Source organism: Triticum dicoccoides, chromosome 4B, assembly GCF_002162155.2.
Source record: "Triticum dicoccoides isolate Atlit2015 ecotype Zavitan chromosome 4B, WEW_v2.0, whole genome shotgun sequence".
Lineage (NCBI taxonomy): Eukaryota > Viridiplantae > Streptophyta > Magnoliopsida > Poales > Poaceae > Triticum > Triticum dicoccoides.
The window spans coordinates 680,007,972-680,014,530 of NC_041387.1; positions in this window are offsets into that span (position 1 = coordinate 680,007,972).

Genomic DNA, 6,559 nt, shown 5'->3' on the forward strand with positions numbered 1-6,559 from the left:
TGCCGCCGCCCCCGCGCCCCCGCGTCCCGAGCCGGAGGAGGAGGACTTGGAGGAGGATGAGGAGGAGGAGGAGACGATGACCGCCTCTACCTCAGCTCAGCTCTGCTACGGCGTGGTCTTGTGCCGGCCCTGAGCCCTAGGGATCCGGCATGACCACGGCTTCCTCCGGGTCCAAGGCGGCCGGCCGGCGCCGTGTACGCCCTCGACTGCAGGTGAGCCCCTCCCCTCCACTTCCTTCTTCTGCTTCTTCCTCTTGCCCTCAACCTCTGCTTGCTTCCTATGCCTCGGATCCTAGCCAGGTAAAATTAGAACTAATACATGTATGCTTGGTCTTTATTTACAAAGAAGTAAATAGCATGGTTATATATTTGCTCTGTTTTGCTGCTGCTTCAGTCTGCTTCAGTAAGCTTAGTTGCTGCAGGAAGTCAGAGTGATTATGACCATGCCCAAGGTTTGCCCCATGTGGCGTGAATTAAACTAGGATGAGGAGTGACAAATTGAAGTGAATTTGTTTGTGCTGTACTGTAGTCAAGAGGATCTGATTGTCTGTTTTCTTACACAACGAGTTACCCTTAATTGTGAAAAAAACAAGTTACCCTTGGTTCTGTTTGTGTTGTGTGCCTGTGTCATCTGTTATTCTGTGTATGTTATTGAGCTTTACATCTATTAAGTTTTAGTGTTTTGTTCTAGATGACTCATCCAAGCAGTAAACTTGGATTAAGTTTTACTTACTAAACTGGATTTCTGTCAGCTTAAGACCATCTACAGTCCACTTAAGCTTTACCATTTGATAGTAGGTTATTTTTGGCCAATTTTCCAATTACATTATCCTTAAGCTTTAGAGCTTTCTGTGGCTTCTTTTCGGCAGCAACAACCTGTGCTTGCAATCTACCAATTGCATCATCCTTCACCTTAAGAGCATCAACACGGTGCTGAAGGTTTTCAGCTGTCTGTACGTGTTGCGTTGCACTACCAGCAGCTTCAAGCTCATGGTTTGTGTAGTTGCTTGTTTTTACTTTAGTTGTGGCTGCTTTCTTCTTGTATCATAAATGAAGTCAAAGAAAGCATTTCTGAGATCAAAGACGATTCCTCATTTCTACCGTTGCTATGTGCATGTGTGTGGCTTCGTTGTGTAATTTTCATTCAGTCAGTAGTTCCAGGGCTTGAAGTTGATGCTACTGCCTGGATTTAAATTAGTTGCCAATTCACATATCAACTACTGAACCCTCATGAATATTCATCCATTCTGGTAGTTCTCATGTCACAGCCATTCTGAAGCACTCGAACCGCAATGTCTTGAAATATCCCACCACAATTTGTTTTAAAAAAATGTTTGTTTGCACCTCATCTACTGCTTGCTTCATATTAAGCCTAAACCATCACACCTGCTTAGCATATGATGGGGTCCAAAATCTGTATAACAGTTTAAATTTTTTTGCATGGAAAGGTTCACCCAAATTGCCATTAAGAGAAACCAGAGCTCGCTACAAAGTCTCGAATACTAATCTTTATAACTATGTGCTTTCTTTTATATATTTTTTGACAGGTGGCACATATGTTTCTGATGCCATATTTGTTGGTTTTTTCTGGAGGGTGATGATGTCATGTCTCTACCGTAGATTAAAATAAATGTAAGTTCAAAAATATGAGAGAAGTTGTCTTGACTAATTACATGTTTATGTAAAAAAGAATAGCAGGGATATTTTACAACTCCTGTGTGTGTAGTTGCTTGTTTTTACTGTAGTTGTGGTTGCTTTCTTCTTGTATCATAAAAATATCCCTGCTGCTGTATTTGTGATGATGTTGTACTTGTGATGATGCTACTTGTGATCTTCTGAAATGACCCATTGGCGACTTCATTACGCGGGGATAATGATTTTGCAGGTACCCCGAGAGGCCCTTGAGTTTGCCGGAATGTCGATTAACTTCCGTTCCGGCAAATTCGGGTACTCCATATGTCCTATTTTCAGCAAAGGTCGTGCTAAAATTTTCCGTGAATTTTAGCATGACTTTGCTAAAAATAGGACATATGGGGTACTTGCGACTAATGCCTGTTCTCATGCATGTTTTATGATCTGTTGTAAGGGTACTAATTGGTCTCTTCTGCTGCTTATTAGAGATGGCGGGAAGCAGCCACTGCCGCTCTGCGACACCGCAGTACGAGTTGGATGCTTCCGAGTTCTTCAGTATCATACTTGGGACTTCAGTATCATCCATGACGCAGGTATATAAAACGAGAGATCTCCCCTTCACCCATCTCATTATGATATCTGTTGTTTGCTACATCACTCATTGTCCCAAACTCCAGAGGCTGCCTGACAGTTTTATGAACATGCTGATGGGTGAAGATCCACCAAATAATGTGAAGCTGCGACAGGCCGGCAGCGGGTTTCGCAGGCAGTGGGATGTGGAGTTGGTGATCAAGGAGGGCCACATGTACTTGTCTCATGGGTGGGAGAAGTTCTACCGTGCCTACGACCTGCGGCTGGGGTACTTCCTTCTCTTCAGGTACGACGACGACGCCACCATGCTCATCGTGAAGGTGTTCAATGCGACTACGTGTCGCATGTGCTACACTGACGATGATGATGCCGGGTACGTTCTGCCTCTTCTTATTCCTCTACATTTGGCTTTGTCTCACATCGATTGTTAACAGTCATTGTTGCATTTGGACAGGTAATGGGAGCAGCAGCAGCGACACTGGCTACAGCCAAAGCAGCAGCGACTATGGCTGTAGTGAAAGCAGCAGCGATTCTGGCAGCAGCATAGACAACAAGAAGGATGATCCGGACTGGAGTGCGGGAGAAGAGGAGCAGAGTGGGGTTGAGGAGCTGCAGGATGACGATGGGCATCAGGCTGAGGATGACCTAAAGCTGGTGGTGGCTGACCAAGGGCAAGAGATGGTGGTGGCTGACTGAGGGAGTCCTGGATTAGGGGGTGTCCGGATAGCCGGACTACCATCATCAGCCGAACTATTATCGGCCGAACTATCATCATCGACCGGACTCCAAGACTATGAAGATACAAGATTGAAGGCTTCTCCCCGTGTCCGGATGGGACTTTCCTTGGCGTGGAAGGCAAGCTTGGCGATACGGATATGTAGATCTCCTACCATTGTAACCGACTCTATGTAACCCTAGCCCTCTCCGGTGTCTATATAAACCGGATGGCTTTAATTAGTCCGCAGGACCATCAGAACAACAACCCTTACAATCATACCATAGGCTAGCTTCTAGGGTTTAGCCTCCTTGATCTCGTGGTAGATCTACTCTTGTAAACATCCACAATATCAATATCAATCGAGCAGGACATAGGGTTTTACCTCCATCAAGAGGGCCCGAACCTGGGTAAAACATCGTGTCCCTTGTCTCCTGTTACCATCCGCCTAAACGCACAGTTCGGGACCCCCTACCCGAGATCCTCCGGTTTTGACACCGACATTGGTGCTTTCATTGAGAGTTCCTCTGTGTCGTCACCGATAGGCTTGATGGCCTCTTCAATCAACAACGACGTAGTCCTGGGTGAGACTTTTCTCCCCGGACAGATCTTCGTATTCGGCGGCTTCGCACTGCGGGCCAACTCGCTTGGCTATCTGGAGTAGATCGAAAGCTACGCCCCTGGCCGTCAGGTCAGGTTTGGAAGCCTAAACTTCACGGCCGATATCCGCGGGGACTTGATCTTCGATGGATCTAAGCCACAACCGAGAGTGTCGCGCTGTCACGATGGGCATGACCTAACTCTGCCGCCGGACAGCACCTTGGAGGCCGCACACGAATCCGCTCCGACTCATAGTTCGGAGCCGATCGCTCGGATCGAGGACGGATGGCTGGACACTGCCTCGGGAGCTGCAACTTCTACGACAATAGAGCCGAACACCTACCTTGTCCCGCATAAAGCTCATGACTCCGAGGTGCCGGACTCCCTGCCGGACTCTGAACCTCCCGCGCCCCTGCCAGTCGAATCCGATTGGGCGCCGATCATGGAATTCACAGCTGCGGACATCTTTCAGCACTCGCCCTTCGGCGATATCATAAATTCACTGAAACATCTCTCGCTATCCGGAGAGCCCTGGCCGAACTACGTCCAGGATGGTTGGGATGCGGACGACGAAGAAATTCAGAGCCCACCCACCACCCACTTCGTAGCCACCGTCGACGATTTAACCGACGTACTCAACTACGACTCCGAAGACATCGACGGTATGGACGACGATGCCGGAGACTACCAAGAACCAGTGCCTACAGGACACTGGAAGACCACCTCGTCATATGACATATACATGGTGGACACCCCAAAGGGAAGCGATAACGAGGAACAACGGGACGCGGCAGAGGATAATCTCGCCGATAAAGAACCAAAACGGCGACGTAGATGCCGCCCTAAGTCCCGCCTCGATCAAAGCAGCCTTCCTAATGACCCAGCGATAGAGCAGGGCAAACCAGCGGACAACGAATAGGACGAGCCGGATAATCAACCCCTTCACGGAGCAATCAACAGTCCGAACACAACTCCGAAGCATAAGAACATACACAAAAAACTCGTCGCCACTTCAAAAAGTTTGAAGAAGGCGAAACGGAAGCTCAAAACAGCAGAAGACACGCTCAGAATGAAGTGGAGCAAAGCATTCAAGACTGCAGACAAATATGGCAATGGCCATCAAACTAAGAGATACCCGAAGCGCAAGTTGCTGCCAGAATTTGACGAGGAAGCCATAGAGCCTTCACAGTCAAAAAATAAAGAGGCCGCCTGGCCGGTTAGACGGCCAGATGACAGGCCCAAAGCGACAAGCGGGGCTGCACACAAGACGAATTATAATCCTGGGAAAACAGACGGCCCAACTAGGTCCATCCACGGGCCAAAAAACAGGACCCCAGGAAGTAACACAACACGACAAGTGTTCGAAGACAGCGGCACACCTAAATACAGGGGCGCCGCACACCCGCTATGTTTTACCGATGAGGTGCTGGATCACGAATTTCCAGCAGGGTTCAAACCCATAAACATAGAGGCATACGACGGCACAATAGACCCCGGAGTCTGGATAGAAGATTATATACTACACATACACATGGCTAGAGGAGATGATCTCCACACCATAAAATACCTACCCCTCAAGCTCAAAGGGCCAGCTCGGCATTGGCTCAAAAGCCTCCCAGAAAATACTGTTGGAAGTTGGGAAGAGCTTGAGGACGCGTTTAGAGCAAATTTTCAAGGGACTTATGTCCGCCGTCCGGATGCAGACGATCTGAGTCATATAACCCAACAGCCCGGAGAGTCAGCGTGCAAATTCTGGAACAGGTTCCTTACCAAAAATAACAAAATAGTCGACTGTCCGGACGCAGAAGCCCTAGCAGATTTTAAACACAACGTCCGAGACGAATGGCTCGCCAGACACCTCGGCCAAGAGAAGCCAAGAACAATGGCCGCGCTAACAAGCCTCATGACGCGCTTTTGCGCAGGAGAAGACAGCTAGCTAGCAAGATGCAGCACCAGCGACCCGAGTACATCCGAGATCAGAGATGGAAACGGACAGTCACGGCGCAGGAAAGACCAGCGCCGGAATAAAGAAAAAAGCCCAAAGGGCACGGCGGTCAACGCCGGATTCAAAAGCTCGCGGCCAAACAATACAACACGGCCTCTTAAGGAGAACAGAGACGAGCTATCAAATTTAAACAAAATTTTAGATCGGATATGTCAAATCCACAGTACCTCCGGAAGGCCTGCAAACCATACCAACCGAAATTGTTGGGTTTTTAAACAATCCGGCAGACTCAACGCCAGACACAAGGGGCTCGATGCACCAAGCGAGGACGATGACGAACCCCACCAGCAGAGCATCGGAAGTCAAAAGACTTTTGCTTCACGTGATAGTACGGAAAGCCAACACGGCACTCGCTAAGACAAGTGTCGCACGATCCACCCCAGTGGACCGAGATTGGACGTCAAAACCAATCACTTTCGACCATCTGGATTAGTCCAGAAGTATCCGGAACGCAGGATAGACTGCCCTGATATTGGATCGCATAATAGACAGACTGCAATTAACGCAGGTTTTGATGGAAGGCGGCATGGACTTGAACCTGCTATTTCCGGACACAATCCGCAAGTTGGGATAGACCCTACTACAATTCGGCATACCCGCACTTCCTTCAAAGGAGTGGCGCCAGGCCCTTATGCCAGGTGCACAGTTTCATTATTACTAGAAGTTGTGTCAGGGTCACCTGACAACTTCCGACGAGAAAAGCTAACCTTTCATGTCGCCCCATTTAAAAGTAGCTATCAAGCATCACTGGGACGGGAAGCTTTCGTCCGCTTCAATGCAATACCACATTACGCGTCTCTTACGCTTAAAATGCCTGTTCCACGCGGCATCATTTCATTAAAAGGTCGCTCGAGACCCTGGACACGGCTGGACGAGTCCGAAATAAAAAAGCTAGGGGCTACCTAGCCGCACATCCCTTCACAAGGGTTTGCACATATAAGCCATAATGAGCTAGCATAGGCTCAACTTTCTTAATCTCTATTTCAATTTTTTATGCACTTTCTCGCACGATTTCTT